This window comes from Rattus rattus, chromosome 4 (genome assembly GCF_011064425.1).
Source record: "Rattus rattus isolate New Zealand chromosome 4, Rrattus_CSIRO_v1, whole genome shotgun sequence".
Classification (NCBI taxonomy): Eukaryota; Metazoa; Chordata; class Mammalia; order Rodentia; family Muridae; genus Rattus; species Rattus rattus.
The window spans coordinates 46,406,372-46,428,432 of NC_046157.1; the positions used below are offsets into that span (position 1 = coordinate 46,406,372).

Here is a 22,061-nt window from a genome sequence, read left to right on the forward strand (position 1 = left end):
TTAAAGCAACTATACCATATCACTGGACATAAGTATAAACAAAGAGCAAACAAATAAATGAAACTCACGTATTCAACTAAGCAGACAGAACACAATCTGAGCAATCTTATCCACCCGTGGTAGTTTGAATATGTCTGCCCATGAAAAGTGGCACTGTTAGGTGTGTCCTTGTTGGAAGAAGTGTGTTACTGTGGGTGTGGACTTTGAGAGCCTCCCCCTGGCTCCCTCTACCTTCACATCAAGATGTAGAACTCTCAGCATCTCCAGCACCATGTCTGCTGCCTTGCTTCCTGACATAATGATAATGGACTAAATCCCCAAAATTTATGCCAGCCCCAATTAAATGTTTGTCTTTATAAGAGTTGCCTTGGTCATGGTGCCTCTTCACATCAATGAAACCCTAAGACGGAAGTTGGTACCAGGGACTGGTACTGCTGTGATAGGCACGATGATGCTTTTATTTGGAGGAATGTAAGTGGGGCTTCATGGACCACAGGAGTAGAAACGTGCGAGAGAGTGATGCTGAGGGTGATTTGAACTCTGGTGGCCAGGCTCAGGAGGATACAGAGCAGAAGAATGTTAGTATGTAGCCTAGAGTCTGTTTTGTCATCTTTTGGTGAACAATGTGGCTGATTTTGCCCTTGTCTGAAGAGTCTACCCAAGGCTAAGGTGAGACTTAGATTAATTGTACTGACCAGGGAAGTTTTTAAAAAGTCTAGTTTAGTCTATTATGTCCTCTGCCTTACTCTTAGGAAGAGCTTTTTGACCAAGTGTAGCCAGCTGAGAAAGAAAAAAATAAAAAAATGTATTTTTCAAAGAGTAAAGAGACACCAGAATGTGGAATAAAGCTAAACCCAGTGTTCAAAGATATTAAATGGAAATAAGGGTGTGGTGACCTCAGGGCAAGATCCCATACAGTTAATTGTTTATGCATTTGCAGGTGAACAAAGGGCAGTTATAACATGTTAGGTATTATTATTGCCTGGTTATTGTTTTCATTTGGACTTTTAATCTGAAATGAGCTACAATTCAGAAATGGAATGCGGGTTGGGGATTTAGCTCAGTGGGAGGGCGCTTGCCTAGGAAGCGCAAGGCCCTGGGTTCGGTCCCCAGCTCCGGGGAAAAAAAAAAAAAAAAGAACCAAAACAGAAATGGAATGCACACTTGTGCTCTAAATCTTGAGGGTGGAAGACACAGGCTTTTGACCTGAATTCTGAGCCATAGTGGCCATTTCTGAGTTCAAGGTTAGTTTACAAAGCAAATTCTAGGACAGCCAAGTCTAGTCTGTGAAGGATATTCTAGAACAAAGGGGCCGTGTTCTAGCCCCAGAAAGCATCAGAATTCAGCAGCTTAGGCCATGTGGCTCTGGCTTTAGAGTCAAGATTAGAAAGGGTTACCTGGATGCTGGTTAGAAATCACAGCTAAGAAGTTATCAGTGATTAAGAATAGGCCAGCATCACTGAGGTAAAATCTTTGGGGAAATGTTTTCTGGAGTACAAAGAAACCGTGTCCCAGAAATAAACATCCTGCTGGCAGCTGTAAATGGAAATATGTAAGAATCACTTAGGTGGTACAGGTTTTGAGAGTATGAAGGGGTTATGGAGAGTTACTAAGGTTGGGCACCATGGGAGGCCAGGAAAGGCCACTGGTGAAGGTACAGCCTCAGTGGCAGTTGATGGCCTACAACTTAAGAAGTCATGTGGTAACTCAGACCCAAAGGACATGCATCCTAAGTACTCACTAACAAGTGGGTATTAGCCAAAAAGGTTTAGAATACCTAGGATACAATTAACAAAACTCGAGAAGGTTATCGGGCAGAAGGGCCCAAATGAGGATGTTTCTATCACACTTAGGAGGGAGAAGAAAGCATTCAAGGGAAGCAGAGGGAGGAAGGGACATAGGTGAGGCAGGAGGGGAAAGGGGGAACATGATTAATTGTCGGGGGAGAAAGGAGAGAAGCTCCGAGGGTCAGCAGAATAAATGGAAATATGAAATCTGAAGGTAGGGTGGGAGGTGGAAGGACCCTCTTAAAAGTACCAGAGACCTGAGAGATAAGAAGATCTCAATACTCAAAGGAAAGTCCTTTAGATGAAATGCCTAAGGGTAGGGAGAGGGAAGTTGTAGAGTCCACCTCCAGTAGAAAGATCGGCGTCAAGTGTAGGGATGATGTTGCCATCCTACAGTCAAAAACTATGACCCAGAATTGTTCTTCTATTAAAAGACTGCAGGGACAAAAATGGAGAAGAGACTTAAGGAAAGGCAGACCATAACCAGTCCAACTTGGGACTAAACGACCATCCAAAGAGTACACATGGACAAACAAACCCATGGCTCCAGGTGTAGCAGAGAATGGACTTATTGGGCATCAGTGGGAGGAGAAGCCCTTTGTCTAACCAAGGCTCGATGCCCCAGTGTAGGGGAATGTCAGGGTGGGGAGACAGAAAGGTGTGGGGAGATTGATGAAGGAACAACCTCATAGAAGAAGTGGGAGGAGGATGGGATATGGGGTTTATGGATGGGAAATCAGGAAAGGAGATAACATTTGAAATGTAAATAAAATATCCAATAAAAAAGAAAGATTGATCAAAGGAATTGACTCTAAAGAAAATAAAAATACTTAAAACTCAAAAAAAAAAAAAAAAAAAGAAGAAGTCATGCAAAAGAAATTGGGGCTTGGCACCATGAAGGGCGCCTATGAGAGACTATTGGTGAAGCATAGTTATAGTGGGAAACACCAGCAAATTGAAGATTCCACTACCATGGGATGATCACCAAGAACAGCAGTGCAGTGGAGTAGAGTCAACTAGACCCTACACTGCTACAGAGGACAGAGCAGGAAAGGTAACCCAAGGTGTCTGAAAGAATCATGTGGGGATCCCAGACATTGGCACAAGAAGCTATAAAGCTGGAGTTGCCTTGGAGACCCCAAGATGTTCGAGATGCCAGAGCCATGGGGTAACTGCCAAGCAAAGCTGCTAACAGGAGGTGGACCCAGCCCGAGACAAAGAAGTGTGTGGTTTAATACACACTGAAAGCTAAAAGGAGTTGGACATCAGATATGGAGATACAGAGTATAGAGTTTGCCCTACTGCTTTTGGTTCTTGCTTTGATCTAGAATTTTCTTGCTATAATGTTTTGGAAAGGTAATATATATCCTGTGATGTCTGAATTATGGATCTGCTTTTTGATTTTGATTTTACAGGGGATTGAAGTTAAGAGATTGCATGAATCTCAGAAGGGATGAACTTTGAGACTGTGATAGACTATGGGGACTTCGTAAGTTGGACTAAATGTATTCTGTATTATGCTATGGATAGATATGGCCCCCATAGACTTACATGTTTTAACAAGCCCATGGGATGCCAAGATGTGGAATGTGGTAGTGGGAAGTGGCACTATTAGGAGACGTGGCCTTGTTGGAGTCGGTGTGTCGTCGTTGGAGGAAGTGTGTCAGTGTAGGGGTAGACTTTAAGAGCCTCCTCCTGTCTGCCTGTGGACAGTTTCTTCTCCTCTCTGCCTTTAGATCAAAATTAAGAATTCTCTCCTCTAGCAGCCTATCTGCCTAAACCTCTAAAATTGTAAGCCAGCCCCAATTAAAGGTTTGCTTTCGTAAGAGTTGCCTTGGTCATGGTGTCTGCTCACAGCAATAAATCCCTAAGACACCACCTTAGATACTTTAGAATTAAACTTAAAAAAAAAAAATCAAGTCAGGAAGAGTCAGTGGTTACTTGCAGCTTCCAAAATTGCTTTGTTTGGTTCCAAGTACACACACTGGGCAGCTCTCAATCATCTACAGCTTCAGCTCAGGGATTTCTGATGCCACTGTTCATGTGGCATAGAGACACACACTTAGACATAAATATAAATCCTTTCTAACAATGAAGTAAAAGTGGCAATGGTGGTGCACCCCTTTAACCCCAGACCTCCAGAGGCAGAGCCAAGTCAATCTGTGTGAACTCAAGGCCATCATGCAATTTCCAGGACAGCCAAGGCTATACAGAGAAACCATGTCTCCAAAAACAAAAAGAAACACAAAAAGAATCAAATAAAAGTATAATTATTTTAAGCATTTAAAGTAAACATGAGCCAATTTTGTCAATGTTAACCATTACTTCAGATTCCGGATTCCCATACTTTACAGCACTTGCAACTTGTGCTGAAAAGAAGATGGGCCAGGATAGTGTGAAAACTAGAAGCCTCCTAGTCCCGCTGCCCAGATAACAGCTAAAATGTAATGCTACAACAGCTCGTTCCAGAGGACAACAAGCACTTAGTATATTATTATGAAAGACCCCAGCTTAGCAGCAGTAACGCCATTTTGCAAGGCTGTACTTAGGATGACTGGTTCAGGGAAAGGTCAGAACACTGAGTGCACAGGCCACACAGGAGATGAGTGGAGAGCCTGGCGACAGGATGATTGCGGTTGAGCGCCTGACAATGAGAAAGAAGAATGTGGAAAGCCCCGGGAGAGGCAGGAGAGGACCCACCCAGGTGGGAGGCCGAGTCAGCTGTTATGTTCCAGGAAGACAGCTAGAGAACTTGCCCCCGGGCTGACCCCTGTAACCATGCATCTGCTTCTGTATGCTTGCTTCTGCTTCCAAGAACCCTATAAAAAGCCCATCCCTGGTTCTGCTAGGCGCGCCAGTCTTCCAAATTGACTCGGGCGCCCACAGATACCTGTGCTTCTTGATCAATAAAAATCCTCTTGCAGATTGCAGCCTGTGGACTCGGACTGGTCATTGGGTTCAAGGGTCTCCCTCCTGAGGGAAGATCCTCTCTGAGGGTCTTTCAATTATATATTATATATTATATATTATATATTATATATTATATATTATATATATTATATATATTATATATCATCCCAAGAAGACAATTTCACTCTTTGGGAAAACAATAGAATATTCCTGATTCAAAGAAAATGTAGATTTGGCTCTTAATAACTTGGATCTTGCAAACAAAACTCTCTGGGATGTCCCACAGAATAATGAAGACCTTGACACATCTCCATTCAGGTGGCACTCTGCTCTCTTGAAGCAAATATGACCTGTGCTATTGCTTTTTCTGAATTCCTCTCCCTGGACCAAGCATATGCAAACCATCACATTCCACTCCCTGGCCTCCATAGGCTTGTTTAAACACATGAATCTATGCAGGCTATACCTAAACATGGTATAATAAAAAAGGTACATTTAGTCCAACTCAAAGTCCCCATAGTCTATAGCAGTATCAACAATGTTAAAAGTCCAAAGTTCAGTCTCTTCTGAGATCCATCCAATCACTTAACTGTAATCCCCGAAGTCAGGCAAGCAGCTGGGCAAACTCTAACTCTGCCATCTCCATGTCTCATGTCAAAGCGGCCTTCAGATCTTCAACTCCTTTTTCATCTTTGTTGACTGCAACAAACTTCCTTCTCCTGAGTTGGTTCCACTCCCTGTTAGCAGCTTTCCTCAGCAGATAGCCTGTGGCTCTGGCATCTTTAACATCTTTGAGTCTCCAAGGCAGCTTCAATGTTACAGCTTGTTTCAATGTCTTGGATCCACACATGATCCTCCAAAGGGCTGGCTTCACTTCTCCAGCTCTGTCCTCTGTAGCACTCAGGTTGATCCACTCCACTGCCTCAGCTGTTCTTGGTGATCATCCCACAGTACTGGCATCTCCAATACACTGGGATCTTCCGTTGGAGCTAGACTTCACCAGTAGCCTCTCACAGGCTCCCTTCATGGTGCCAAGCTTCAACTCCTTTGCATGATCCCTTCAGTTCTGGGCCATCAATTACAACTAAGGCTGCACCTTCACCAATGGCCTTCTAAGGCCTCTCACGGTGCCCAGCCTCAGCTGTTCTTCATGACCGTTTCATGCCTTCAAAACCAGTACCACCTGGGTGACACTTATATACTACCAAGTCCAGCCATAGCATGAGGTAATGAAAGGAAAATTATACAGATTTAAGGTTTAAAAATGTAAAATTAAAAGAGTAAGTTTCAAAATTCACAGACTCAGGGCTAGACACTGTGAAAAACAAGCCCAGGCAAGTCCAGACATGACAGGGCCCGCCCTGCCGCTAGGACTAACAGACCATAAAGATAAAGAAAAGGAATGCAGGAACCAGCCCGAGTTATCAGGACTGACCCAAACCATCTGGCAGAAAGGCACCTCCCCCAGCTTACTCAGAGTCACACTTTAACCAGATGTCCTTCAAACCCTGATACGCCCCTGGCTTCTAAAAACCCGAACGCCCCAGTCAGCACGTACTCTTCTGCTGTGTTGTAATCTCACTGCTATGTTTGAATGAGCCAACCACTTATAGCCAACTCTTCCCATCCCCCTGTTCCTCACCCTATAAAAACCCCTTGCTTCTAAAAGTCCGGGTCGACACCTCTGTCTCCTGCGTGGGATACGTGTCGGCCCGGAGATCTCCATAGATCTCCGTAATAAACCTCGCCTTTGTTTATTACATCCAAAATGGTCTCTCTGTGTCTGGGGTCCGCGATTTTGAGTAAGGGTCTCTCTTCGGGGATCTTTCAGTACGACCTTGGCATCTTTGGAACACAGTTCTCAAAAAACACTTCCAAGAAGATTCACCTCAGTGATGCTGATCTCTTTCTTAGCTCCAGCTAACCAGGATCAATTGTTTTCTTCTGCTCTTATATATAAAGCCAGAGAGTTCTGTTGCTTGCAGGATCTGGAACATGACTCCCCTGTTCTATTACATTATTACTAGCTTCCTCTTTTCTAACTCCTTCACTGCCTAAACTTGGCTGTCCTGGATCTTGCTCTGTAGACTGATCTTGAATGAGCTGGGTAGGATCTTGCCCCAAAGTCATTACTCCCTTAATTCAATATAATAGTCTTCAACACAGAATTCAGCTCCATTTCACTTCTGGGTGTCCCTTTAATATTCGAGCCATGAATTTTGTTTTTCTTTCTCAACTTCCCTATTTTCATTAAAATGCTCTTCATGAGACTTAACCAGAGAACAAAGTCTATGATGGGCATTTCTGAGACTTCCTTTGCCAATGCAATTAATCTGAGTCTTTTCACTTTAGCCTCAGGCAGACTCTTCAGACAATGGCAAAAAGCAGCCACGTTCTTTACCAGAATACCACAAAAGCAGCCTTTATAGCACATACTGCAATTCTTTTCCTCTGAGACCTCTTGGGCCAGGCCTGCACAATTCAAATCATTCTCAGTAACTAAGACTTCTGCATTGCTAATAAGATAGCCCATTAAGCCCCATTTAAAGCATTCTACTGCTTTCCAAATCCAAAGTCCCAAAGTCCACATTCTTCCAAACAAAAGCCTTGATCAGTCCTATCACAGCAATACCCTAGTCCCTGGTACCAACTTCTGTCTTAGTTAGGGTTTTATTTCTATGAACAGACACCATGATCAATGTAAGTTTTATAAAGGACAACATTTAATTGGGGCTGGTTCAGAGGTTCAATCCATTATCATCAAGGTGGGAGCATGGCTGCATCTTGGCAGGCAAGGTGCAAGAGGAGCTGAGTTCTACAACCTCACCCGAAGGAAACCAGGAACAGCCTCAGCATCCTAGGAGGAGGTAGGAGGAGGTAGGAGGAGGGAGTCCAACCCTCCCCCACCCCAACAGTGACACACTCCCTCCAACAAGGCCACACCTTCTAATAGTGCCACTCTGTGGGCCAAGCACATGCAAACCATCACATTCCACTCCCGGAGCCAAGCATATGTAAACCATCAACTGAATAAAGTACTTTTGCTCTTCTATAGTCTGTGTGCACTTTCATTTCATTCTTAAGATGCCAAGACCCTGAAAACATGCAGTCTGAACCCCAAGTGCCAACCACCAGTATCCAACTAAACTGTGCAAAGGACATCTGATCTGTCTGTGTAGTAACACTATTTTATATTTATTTGATGCCTAAAGAGCACTACATATGCAGTCTTAATAAGACCTCACAAAGTCTATAGGGTAAAGTCTTACTCCATTTATCAAATGAAGGATCACAAACTCTGACTAAGTCACACTGCTAATTAGAGAAGCACAGACTGCCAACCTAAGCTAAAAGGGGTGCAGGGCCAAAAGCTCACCACTGCTTCTTAGAGCAAAGAGCTCTTTTAAAACAGCTAAACTAAGTATGGAATCTAGGGCAACAAGACCCAGGATGCAACAGACATTCATTTTATCATACCAAAAGCTTATGGAAGGAAAGGAAAAACTGCAGGCCTTCAGGCATTTTAACATAGAGAAGCCAGGAGCTGGCAGGTCTGAGGCAATGACCTGAGAACCAGAGTGTACACAATGTTAGTTATGCTTGTTAACTCCTTCCTACAAGTGGAATTCTAATTAAACAGTAAGAACTGGACTGACTGCACTGGTAGGCTCAGGTCCTTATGACTGTGGAACCTAGCTGTCTACTGATTGTCAGAACTACTTTTTTATGCTTTTTTAATGTTATTATTTAAGTCATTATTATATAAACTGTCTTTTCTCTGTTACATAAGGAAAAAGATACCTTGACTAATACTGAGTTAGGTATCACGCTGGAGTTGCTATAGCAGAATCTAAAATGCAATAACAGTATAATAAGCAGGTATTAAGGAACAAGTTTACAAAACTACAAGTCCCAATGCTAGCATGGATAACTGGTGACTTTTTAAAATGTCATCGGATCACTATGCTCTGATATTTGGTTAAATATTATTCTGAGCATATTGGTGAGGGTGAAGAGGTTAAATAAAATTAGCATTTGAATTGAGAGACAAATAAAGCAGGCTGCACTTCATAATATGGTGGGACTTGAACAATTAGTTGAAATACTAAGTTGAACAAAATATTGACCTCACTTAAAAAAGAAACTCTACAGCAGATTGTGTTGGACTGAAAATGCAATATGGACTCTTCCCTTGGTCTCCAGCCTGCTGGTCTACCCTGTGAATTATGGACTTATTAACCTCCATAATTGCATATAGTTTCTCTGGAGAACCCTAGCTAATATGGCAAATGACCTGGACTATACCATCACAATTTTATTTTAAAAAATCATTCTCTACCTCTTGACAGAGTTATCTGATTGGCATGATTCCTTAAAATGCACACATAATTACAGATCTACTAGTTCAGCCTGTATGCAGAAGACAGCGCCTGTGCATACTTCCTCTAGGATACTCCCTCTTGGAATCACAGATATCAACTTCTAATTCTGAACCATTTAACTGAAGGAGGGATCCAATATGTATAGAGATTCTCTATAGGTCTCTAACACCATTAAAGGTAGAAGCTTAAGAGTAACAATAGATCTATACACCATTTGGAAACACAGAGACAGTGTGTTGGTTTGATCATATATGACCCATATGAACTCATATGTTTGAATGCTTGGCCCATAGGAAGTGGAACGATAGGAAGTGGCACTATTAGGATGTGTGACCTTGTTGGCGTAAGTCATTGTTGGGATGGGCTCTGAGGTCTCCTATGCTCAAGCTATATCCACTGTGACACACAGTCTCCTTCTTCTATCTACACATAAAGATGTAGAACTCTCAGCTCATTCTCTAGCACCATGTCTGCCTGTATGCCACCACGTTTTCTGGCATGATGATAAACTATAAGCTCTGAAACTGTAAGCCATCCCCAATAACATGTTTTCCTTCATAAGCATTGCTGTGGTCATGGTTTCTCTTCATAGCAATGGAAACCACAAGTAAGACGGAAGTCTCCTTCTTCACCGACATAGGATCTTCCATCTCATGTGCTGTCAGGCTGCTCAGCTTGAGGCTATGTAACCACCCTTTGTAGCTGGATGAGACTTAAATCTCAGACTATATCTGTAGAAACACTTGGGGAGATATTTTCTAACCAAACATAGAATTTCTATGTCTCCAGGCAGTCAGACAGATACTGTCCCAGAACTATATACATTACATTTCTTTGCTTTTATTATATGCTTAGTTCTAAGGATTATGTAAGACCCTCTCCCCCAAAACATGGATTTTTTTAAATTAGGTGAACACTGATTCATCTGTCATAACCCCCTGCAAAGTGTGCAGTCTGTGAAAGCTTAACTTATTGTCCATGAAATCCTCTAGTATATTTTCTCCAAACAATAATGACTACGTTAATGTGGAGTGTGTGTGTGTGTGTGTGTGTGTGTGTGTGTGTGTGTGTGTGTGTGTGTGTGTGTGTGTGTGTGTGTGTTGGGGACCATTTGTGGTTCCATGTCCTTGTCCAGGCACTGCTGTAAACAAAGTTGGAAGGATGAAGTGGAGGCTGGAACAGTTATGGGAAAGACTATATATGAAGTTTGGAAAGTGGGAAGGAGTTTTCACAGGGAATGAAATTAATGGCTGGAGTTTAAAGTACTGTGAATGCCTCAATTCTATGGAGAGACATTCCAGAAATTCCAGGTACTTGCTAGGTGGGAAAGAGGAAGTTGAACTTGTAAATTGGCCAAGGACTACTTGGCCTTTCTCTTGTAGAGGGTAGGGGGCTGGGTAGTGTTCCCCAGACAAGGTCAAAGAACAGGAGGCCCTGCTGGTAAAGGGAATCTTCCATTTTGTGCCGAGCTCAGAGGAGTGATCCTGTGTGATCATGGTACAATAAGACCTTAATTAACAGTGCTTCCCCTCATGTTATAATCATTCTGCATGTGCCCATGCATTTGTTTTGCTTCTATTACAAGACAGCATCTTGTTTTAAAAGACTATGTCTGCCTTGGTATTCAGGCTGGTATAGATTCCATGCAAGCCACTGAACTTAGCTTGTAATTTTAAAATATAACCCAATATATGAAAGAATTGGGTGAGGGAGACCATGAGGAAACTATTCAACATCAACCATAAGAATGAATTTAATTTCAGTAAACCATTCATAAAAGTCAGAGTAAAGCACAGCTCAAGCAGCCTCTAAGAAAGTCCAGAAGCTTCATCTGGAGAAAAAAAAAAATGGTTTTTCTAACAATTTATATGAACTGAAAAATGTTGAGCCCCACAGTGAGTAACACAACCAGTAATGGGGTGGGGGGACTACTTAAAGCAATGAGGCCTCTTTCCTGGTAAAGTGTATTGTGGCTGCTCTGAAAGATTTACTTTTAATCATGTGTTTAAGTGGTTGACTTTCTGTAGATTTGTATAGATATGAACAGGACCTGTGGAGGCCTGGGGAGAGCGGTAGATCCTTTGTAGCTAGAGTTATCAGGAGTTGTAAGCCATCTGGCCATGGGTGTGAAGAATCAAACTCTAGTCCTCTTCAAGAGCAGCGCTCATTCCTAACTACTGAGAAATCCCTCCAGTCTCTACTTGGTAACTTCTTTTAAGTAACTGGACCCCATTTAAAGAAAAAATATTATTGCTTTAAAAATGATATCTCTGGTACCGAAAATACAATTAAATTACTTAATACCAATTATCTTAGGTCTTGTTTTTTTATTAAGAAAAGAGACATCTGGGGCTGGAGACTCAGCGGTTAAGAACACCGACTACTCTTCCAGAGGTCCTGAGTTCAAATCCCAGCAACCACATGGTGACTCACAACCATGTGTAATGAGACCTGATGCCCTCTTCTGATGTGTCTGAAGACAGCTACAGTGTATATATATATATGTTTTTTAAAAAAGAAAAAAGAAAAGAGATATCTAAGAGAATATATTTAAAAATGGTGGAGAGGGAAATTTGGTCTGAAAGGGAGAAAATAAATTCATTTTCAAGGACTATACCTAAATTGATGGAATAACAGAATCAATTTAATCACTATTCTATAATTTGAAAAACTGTCAAACTATAGAACTGATTCTCCTGAGCCCTTTTAAATCTCTGTTTTGTGCCTTTCATTCCTCCAGCCCAAGTGTCTAATTCCTCTGCACCCATCTCTGTTTTACCCTGAGACTGGGGGAGGAGCTCTTTCCTTTATTTTTCCCTTTCTATCCTGGGTCTGTATACACTTTACCTCTAGTTTTCCTTTCCAATCTTCCTGCTTTTGTCCTTTTGCAGAGGCTCTCAGGTTTTTCCTTCCCTACTGCCTGTTTCTCATCACCCCCATCCCCTGTCTACCAGTTTACTGCTGCTGCCTGAAAAGAGCATCTAGGCAAGAAAGCAAGTCGAATGCCCTTGTGTGATTATACGCTGCTACCACAGAAGCATTAAGGTGAAAAGTTGGGGCTCATGTGCAATCTGTCAAATAAATGCAGATTTGAAATTAAGTTTCAGGTACTGTAAACATCAAAGCACAGAGATTTCTAGGTTGATAGCTATCCAGTGCTATCATCAGTTTTAAAAGTATTATTTTACAAGTCTTGAGGGTACCCTTCCCTGTGCTCATAGTAACTCATCAAATTTCTACATAGGAAACTGTTTATTATGAAAGAGAAAGAAACATGACCAAGCTTGCTATTTTCAAAAGCACCATGCCACTGGCCAGACTTTTGTTAGTATAAGAAATGAAAACACAGATAATTCCCATCTCTCTTCTGGCAGGAATTTTTTACCTTGAAGAAGGGATATTTCTTACATGGTGCTAGTAGAACAGAGCAATGGCATCAGCTATTCCTGAAGCAGATCACAAAGGACACGCTTTCGCACACTTCTTACCAATTTCCACTTGAAGATCTCATTTTGTGTATCTCTTGCAAAGCTAATTTCTTCATTAATATGTGTATGGGGAAGGGGTAAATATTAAAACTTCTCTGCTTAAGACTAAATATAATAAATGTAAGATTATGCTGCCTAAATTATCTAAATGTGGCAGGACACCATTAAATCTGCCTAACTCCAAGATAGGGTCTTGATCTACCAAATGAAATCTCATGTGCTCAAAAAAGGCAATTTTTTTTAAAGTATGCAAATTAAGAGTGTGTGTGTGTGTGTGTGTGTGTGTGTGTGTGTGTGTGTGAGTGGGTGTGTGTGTGTGTGTGTGTGGGAGGGTGTGTGTGTGTGTGTGTGTGTGTGTGTGTGTGTGACTATAGGGTATATCTGAGAAAGTTAATTGTGTGTGTTTGAGTGTGTGACTGTACAGTTTTTCTGGGAAGGTCTCTGTGTGTGTGTGCTTGTGTGCACACGCACACATGCATCCGTTTTTCTGGAAGGAGTTCGGCAGAGGAGACAAAAGTATAGATTTGATCAATGCATTTCTTAAACAGGTTTAACATTCAAAAATAAGAAAACAATCAGAACAAATGGATACATGACAAAACATGTTGGTTAACAGAACTGTTTAGCAATGATTTTGAATTACTATTTTTTCCAATTTTATTTTTCAAATAAGAAATGGTCTTCTGAGTCCCAGGATAGGCTTCCATCTGGGCAGAAATACTTACACAGATTAAGGAACTTTCCAGGTCATCTTACATACTCGTTTCAGACTTTCTAAAACAATACTGAAGTACCGTGTCTTTATATAATGTTTCCTGAATCAGTGCTGTAGAACCCAATGTCTTTATAGATATCCCCTCACACAGCGATGCAGAATTCCTGTCTTTACAGATATTCCCTGAACCAATATGCAGAACACTGTCTTTAAAGACATTCCCTGAATCGATGCTGTAGAAATCCCTATGTCTTTACAGAACAGAGAGTCACATTGACCTGAATAATTCTTTAGAGAAAAACTTTGATCTCCTCTTAAAGAAAGAAGTCATTTGACTCCTGCAGTGGCCAGATTATAAGATAATTAAAAGCCTGCAAACTTTAGTGATGGCATCTTAGTGAACCCATTTAGCTCAACAGCATGGAAAAGTCAGGTATCCACAGTGAAGGGTGGAATGGGGTCAAGTGCCAAGCCTGAGTCTGACGGAAGAAGCATTTCAGGGAGCTGTGATTAGCAGGGTGCACTAATCTGCTCACAGCCATCAGGTAGAGAAAGGTGTTCCTAATAAAGAGACCTTTCAAGAAGAATATGGCACACCAAGTTGCACTTGAGAATATTCAAAGCCTGGTACAGTACAGCACAGTTATGCCAACGCTTCTTTCTTTTCAATTTATTCTTTTATGTATGTGAGTACACTGTTGCTCTCTTCAGACACACCAGAAGAGGGCATCAGATCCCATTACAGATGGTTGAGAGCCACCATGCGGTTGCTGGGAATTGAACTCAGGACCTCTGGAAGAGCAGTCTGTGCTCTTAACCACTGAGCCACTTCTCCAGCACCGTGAGAAGCACAGGTAGAATGGTCAGTTGTGTTCAGAAAGCTTGCTTAGACAACTCAGAAAGGCCCTGTCTAAAAATCAAATGGAAGGAGGATACAAAAGCCAGAGCTGGAGTGAAGTAGAAGAATGCTCAGAAAAAGGCAAGCATATACTGACAGTTCAGATCAGAACTCCCAGGTACACAGAAGGCTGAGTCAGGACTTCAAGTTCAAATCTGCATTCAAGTCACTATGGAAACATAACTTAAACTTCTGTTGATACAAATTGTATCTTATGAGCTTCATAAATTAAGGTGAGCTACATAGTTACTATTCTACTTGGAAAATCTTTGTGGAAATTAGAGATGTTTGCCATATGCATAAAGACCAGAGTTTGATCCCTAGCACCCATGTGAAAGCCATGGTAGCATGGCTCTGTGACCTCAATGCTGAGGGAAAAGTGCTGGGTAAATTCCCAGAGCTCAATGGTTAGTCACCCTAACTGAATTGATAAAGTCTATGTTTAGTAATTCTGTACCAAAATAAAGTGAAGACAATAGAGTTACTTGATGTTAACCACTGGCCTCTACATATAAGGACACACAGGTGCATGTACATTCACAGGTATAGATGAGCACACAAGACCTATGTCCCTTAAATTAATTGCTTGATCACCTTCACTCATTTTGAAAGTTTCCATACTTCCTAATTAACTTTCCTCTGTTTTCTCCTGAGTATCTATCTTCTACATGGAAGAACAAATCTTTCTAAAATAAATGCAAAACAATAGTAGTAGGTACACCCTTTGAGGGCCCCAACCATGAATCCATAGACAGATTTACTCTACAAGGCATGTGGTTCCTTCTGTGCCTTAAATTCTATCAAGAAGCTTAAAAGTAGCCACTCATACAACATTTGTACAACTACTATAACCGTGGGCATAATATCTTCTCATGCTGGTCGTTATTGTAGTTCACGGAGTTCATAGTTAGATAAGAGTGACATCTCCCTCCCCAGCTGCCTACATAGCATTTTCCAGTCCTATGAGAGGTAGCCACGGGGGAGAAAATTTTCTGGTCAGTACATATTTGATATTTCCATATCTTGTGACTAGTATACGTGGTGTCTTCAGCAATATGGTTTTAATATCAAGTTTTGGCAGATGACTAAGAGCAATGGGAATAGCCTGTTCTATTATGGGGTTCTCTTGGATACCTATGACGAAAATCTCAAGAGGAGGCATCTCACACCTATCACTGAAATTTTTACTTGGCAACCTATGATTCTGGGATTAGCATAATCCCCTAATCTGGGTTATCTCAATTAAACTCTTCTATATGAAAAACACACACACACACACACACACACACACACACACACACACACACAGAGAGAGAGAGAGAGAGAGAGAGAGAGAGAGAGAGACAGAGACAGAGACAGAGACAGAGAAATAGAGACAGACACAGAGAAACAAACACACACACAGTCTATAAAATAATAGGTTTCAAACATCCTTAATGTTAGTTATTCTCCCCTTACTACAAAAAACAAAAACAAACAAAACAAAAAACAAAAACAAACAAGATTTTTTTCCATTCCCCATCAATATCATATTTTTCAGTTTTCCTCTGTTTAACAGGTACTCCAAATTAAGCATAGAAACTGACAAAGGTTAGATGATAATATCTAAATATTAATGAAAACATGACATTTGTCTTTCTAGGTCTAGATTATCTCTGTATATTTCCAGATCTATCCATTTACCTCCAAATTTCATACTTTTGCTTTTCTTTATAGCTAATTAAAATTGTACTGTATTTATACATTTTTATTATCCATTCATCAATTGATAGATATGTAGGCATGTACTAGTTATTGTGAATAGAGCAGCTATGAGCATGGATGCATTTAAGTCCTATAGTAAGAAACAGAGTCCATTAGATATGCCCAAGAGAGTTATAATTAGGCCATGTGATAGACCAATTTCTCATTTCTGAGAACCCACTGCACTGATTTCCACAGTAACTGCACTAATTTCTACTCCCACCAAAAGTAAATGAAGGTCTCCTATTTGCAACCATTCTTGTCAGCATCTGCTGCCTCTAAATTTCCTTTTCTATATCCATGTACTGGCGTAGCTCTCAGACATCACCAGTGAATGGGGAATGCAGAAACTGACTGGTCAAAGTCCACAGAGTAAGTACGTGGAGGGCTAGACAGTGCTCAACCATGAATACATTTGCTCTCCCCAGGCTCAGGGGTCATCATGGAAGAAGAGATGCAAAACAGTGTAAGAGCCAGAGTTTGGGAAGGACCAGAGCTAAACTATACCTTCTGGTCCTGATATGACCACTGCACTCTTGAATACACAACAACAAGCTCTTGCTGCCTGGCGGCACATACCTTTAATCCCAGAACTCAGGACACAGAGGCAGGCAGATACTTGAGTTCTAGGCCAGCCTGGTCTATAGGACAAGTTCTAGGACATTAAGTTCCAGACTGAGAAATCCTGTCACTCATAAAACAAAACAATAATCCAAAAATCGAACATAAAACAAAATGTAGGTGCTTGCAGAAAATTGCACACAAATCAAGCTAGTTAACATTCTGTTGTGGTATAGGAAGGGATTCATGAATCCTGACCCCTAAATAAGGAGCTATGGACTCCTGATGGCTTTTGCAGAGTGATAGTTTTTACTTAAGGTTATGGCTTCTGGTAGGTCAACCAAGCTACAGTGAATGGCCTCAGAAGTAAATGGGCAGCACAAATTGAAGTCAGAATGTTACTGAATTAAAAAAAAGGGGGCATGAAGTTCTTAGATGGAAGGAGGTGGGGTGGGTCTGGGAGAAGATAAGAGAGAGAACTGGGATTGAATATGGTCAAAATATAATGTATGAAATTCTGAATGAATTAACAAAAGTATTTTTATAAAATGAAATCACTTTACTGAAAAAGATTACTTCAGTAGTTTCCTAATAATGAGGTATTTTCAGTTATATAATACAACTTTTAAACTAAATATGAGTCAAAGGTGCAGTTAACTTAAATAAGTAGAGGCTCAGGGTAAGGGCCAGTAGTTGAACACTTGCCTGGGATGTGCAAGGTCCTGGGTTTAATCCTTAACTATAGAAAAAATTGGATGCAGTCTGAGTAGAACAAACAGTTTGGCAAAGAATAAATCAAGCATTAGGTCAGTAAGATTGCTCTCTAGGCAAAGGTATTGCCATCAAGCCTGATAACCTCAGTTCTATCTTACAACCCAAAGCCTTATTATCTGCCCCATACATGCACGTGTGGCACAAAGCAAGCAGCGGCGGAAAAGAACAAACTAATAGTAAACACTGGTACAGCCCCATTCTTCTTTTTAAAATTATACTTATTTGCACATGAATGTGTGTGTGTGTCTGTGTGTGTACAAGTGCACACACATTTGTATGTGTGTGGGACTACTTTACTTGCCTTATCTGCTCTCTAGCTATTTTCTCTAGTGCAATCTTTATTACATTTTCTGTCGTTTTCCTCATGACATTATAAGTACATGTTTTACTGTTTACAAATGTGCCATACAATGTAGGTATTTAATAGATACTTGATAAATTAATAAATACTGATAAAGTCCTGTACTAAGATTGCATTTCATACCACTACAGACACTTTAAGTAACAAAATCCACAGAAAGTTGTCATTTATGAGTGAAACATAAGAGCAACATAAGGATAGGGGTGATTTCTCCTTAACTTTCTATAATTCCATTTACTATGGAATCCTGATAACTTCCAGTTAAAAGGGCAAATGTAAGGGCTGGGCATAAGGGTATGGAGATCAGGAGCAGTGCAGGAACCGAGAAGGTTCCTGAGCCTGAACCTTAGCACTCAGGACCAAAAAGGAAAACAAAGTTCACTTTGCCAAATCATAGATGATCAACCTCAGAACCTCTGGTCTCTAACTTTAAAAATTAAAAGAGAAAGGAGGAGGAAAAACAGAAGACAGGAGAAACTCAGAGTTACTGTTATTGGCAGAATACTTTGCTTCCATTTTCTGTTCTAAACATGTATGACCAAGCATGTGTTGACGACATACAAAGTGGATGAATAGGAACTCATAACAGGAACAGTGAAAGAATCCTCCCACAGTGATGTAACCCTTCTGCCTACGACTATGATTATTCTTCCAGTATCCGGACGGGCACTTTTGGTTACCATGTTGATAAAGGATAAAGGCCTGTACTCTCAACCATGAGGAGTCCCGAGGAGTCCTGAGGAATCCCACGGCCCAGCTAAAGGGCATCAGAGAATAAACGTTAGTGATTTTTTATTGCTTCTTTTAAAACACAATTCTTGCTGTCAGTGTACCAGTTTTTAAGACTTGTTACCTGGATGATTTATACAAATTTTCAAAACATTACCCAATAATCTAAGCTTCCTCTTTCAATGAGTTCTTAAATTCAATTTTACTTGTCAAGTAGTAAGAAAAGAAAACCAGAAGGGGTCAGTATTTTATGTGTGATTGATTTTCTTCTAGGAAATGGATGGCATGATACATTACTGCAATAAGATACCTATATTTTTGTGATAAATCATACTCTTCCATTAGCAGTTTCCCAACCCCAAATCATGTAAACTTCTCCTGCACAAATATCAGAACCACTTTCTAAAAAGATGTCATGCTTATCACTTTCAGCATATTTCCCCACTCCACACTCTTCTGAATACACTGACATGTACTTGGATTGACAGAATTCTATCATATAGATGTATATACACATGGCACACATTGGAATTACTGGTTCAGAAATGATTTTGAGAAACAACCATTAAGGTATATTTTAAAACTGAATTATGTTCAATTATTCCTTTAATTCCTGCTCTTCACTCTGATAATCTAAGAATAGCTTAGGGGATGTTTGTGTGGTGGAATTTTGTATACCTTGGATCATCATCCTTGAAAATTCCAACAGAGATTTTCATATAGGCCAAGGTCCCTTCTCAGTGTGCAGTGAGCTCATGCTCTGGGACCTGACTTCTGACATCACTCGGCTTTTTATGCTTTTGGCTATCAATGCTAGAAACAGTACATTAAATTGTCATGACAACATATGACACTGCATCTATATAATGCATATAGATTTGCTTTCAAAAGATTTTATAAGAGAATATTAGAACTGAAGACAGCGCCAGTTGTAAAGGGTTTCCCCAGCATATGCAAGGTTCTGGGTTTGATCTTAGCACCAAAAGATGTCTTCACCACATAAAAAACAAAACAAAACAAAACAAAACAAAATACCAAAAGCCTTGCACATCTACTAATAGTTCCCTTTAGAAATTAAGATAAAAATCTTCCACTAAGTAAAAGATTGCTTTTCATTTATGTACAACATCAAAGAATGGTAATATATGACTGTAGACTATTAACTCTCAAAAGCTAAAATTCTACACCCTATGAATATTGCATATCTAAGCAATCGTTTTTTAAAGTTCTGGGAAGACCATGGATAGTATCATCCTCCTGCTTCAGCCCTCTTTATTTATGGAATCCCAGCCTGAGGCACAGGGCAAGCGCACTATCTCCACAGTACAACTGCTTCCTTTTGCCCTAACTGCTCTTTACATATGCAATCAAGGACTTAAGCATTCCTTATTGCTTGGCCAACACTCATCCTGACAGTTTACTCTATTGTAAATTGCAAGATCCAGCGCAGCTGCCTGCTGCAGCTTCTCCAAAGGGCCTCTAACCTGAGGCTGAGCAGGAGGCAGAGGCCATGCAGGTCAGGGAACAGGAGCAGGAGATTGACCACTGGAGGATGAAGTGCGTGCAGGAAGTGGAGGAAAAGAAGTGGGAACAGGAACTCAAAGCAGCTGCTGATGGGGTCTTAGCTGAGGTAAGGAAAAAACAATCACACACCAAAGAATGGTGGACATTCCGCGTGCGTTGGAGAAACTGGGAAAACTGAGAAAAGAAGCTGCAGCAAGGAAAGGGGTCTCCTCCTGGGTCAGCAGATGAGACTTTGAGCACCATCTTCAGTGGCTGAGGAAGCTCATTAAAAAGCGCTCTGAACTGTATGAAGCTGAAGAGAGAGCGCTCCCAGTTATGCTAGAAGGAGAACAGGAGGAAGAGAGGAGAAGAGAACTGGAAAAGAAACAGAGAAAAGAGAAAGAAACTTCTACTTCGGAAACGTGAAATCGAGTCCAAGTTATTCCGGAATCCAGATGAGTTCTCACTCGCTCACCTCTTGCAGCCATTCCGGAAGTCGATATTACCCCAGGCTGAGCACTTCTTGCCTGGGCTCATTCAGATAAGGCATGACTGGGATCAGTACCTGGTGCTGTCTTATCATCCTAAAGGCAATTCCATTCCCCAAGGATGGGTCCTTCCTCAGTTCCCCTGCAACGACATCTGGGCAACTGCCCTTCAGCTGCATTAAGTCCTCCAGGAGTGTGGTCCAGCGGGCAAGCACTGCCCCTCTAGATATTGGAGATGCTGTCGTCTCAGATGCAGTCTTCTGCACAGCTTAAACTCTATGTGGCATTGTTGTAGCTAGAAAGCCTGCTTCTTTTGTTCTCTGTCCTGGGCAGGGGGAACTCTGGAGCCAGGAGATTCATAAGATTCTTCCAGAAAGGGCCGATATGAACTGAGGTTATTAGCATGGGCTGTGGCCCTGGCTCACTAAAATCTGCCTCTGTTTTGGGGGCTTGGTTCATTGTGGCCTGCTCATTTGCTCCAGTCTGTTGTATGCTGCTGGGTGAGGACAGGCAGCACACTTGGCTACTACTCCTTGAAGGTGTTCACTGAGTACAGTTAGCAGCTGCTGCTCCTTATCTTCCCACACCAGCTGACCTAGTTGTGTTAGTTACTGTTTTGGTGCAGTGTGGGAAGCTACTACTGAGGACGATGGGGCAGTGGCTGCCAGGATCACTGGTGGCTAAGAACTGTTGTCCTGTGAAGAGCTTAGAGAACTTGAAGAGTTCCAGAGCCAGGTTAGCTTGTGCTCTGACAGACAGCGCCTGTTTTCCTCATGAAAGTGCCAGTGCAAAAGTCCTGAGGGATCCAGTCGGATGAGGCCTCCAAGAATAGAAACCTTTTTCCCTGTGGGACCGTAATCTCTGTCACATGGTAGGGCTGGGTAGCTCAGGCTTCTAATAACATCCATGCAGTAAAAGTTGGGAGAAGAGAAACTAGGAAAAATAAATTCTATTTTTATATTGATTAATAAGTGCTATTGTGCTTGGACATGGTCAGTCACATGTCATGTTATGGCTTTTGTTATTTAATTTCTTAAAGGCTGAATAAATACCATTTTTGCTTTTTTTGCTTGAAAAAAAAAGAAATCCATTTATCTCATAATACAGAAGAAAATGATTATACTTTCTTTAAAAATAAAAATGCAAAAAAAAAAATTAAAAACAGTGGCCAAAGACCCTCCTTTGCAAATGATAGTGGTATCTCTGATATAAAAAATTACCATAATCCTTTTCTTTTCTGAAGTGGAAAATGAGATAAGGAAAGATTGTGTGGTATGCTTTATCTTTTTAACCCCAAGACTTTTCTGTATCAGGTAATCAGACCCTTTTAGAATGTGTCTATGGTTTATGTCTCCCTGCCCTTTCCGTCATCATCACTTAGTCAGATACCAACATCAGCGGCTTCCAGTCAGTCTACCCCCAGAGCAGCTTAGGAATCGGAGGCTGCAAACCCGCACACCAGTGCCCAGAGCAGAGCGTGGATGACAGCAGCACTGATGGCCTTTCTCAGTGACATATGAGGACATGAAAACTGACATTCTGTTTGTGCCCTGTCAGTCTATTTTAGCATAAGCCATCTTGTTCACAGAGTTAAGAAGACAGAGAGTGGTTGCTACCTAAGGAAGAGCTTCAGCTCTTGTGTCACAGGAGGTGAGTGGAAGTATGGAATGATCTTCATAATGACTGAAATGCTACAGCATCACAACATCCAGTACATGGAAA

General features: G+C 41.2%; 1 protein-coding gene and 1 pseudogene across 1 annotated transcript in view; one reads left to right on the plus strand and one right to left on the minus strand.

Moving 5' to 3' along the window:
• The window catches only part of Nsun3 (NOP2/Sun RNA methyltransferase 3), a 61,197-nt gene that overhangs the window by 8,754 nt on the left and 30,382 nt on the right, over positions 1-22,061 (minus strand). The gene's annotated exons all lie outside the window — the stretch shown is intronic.
• Positions 15,513-20,629, plus strand: LOC116898926 (annotated as a pseudogene).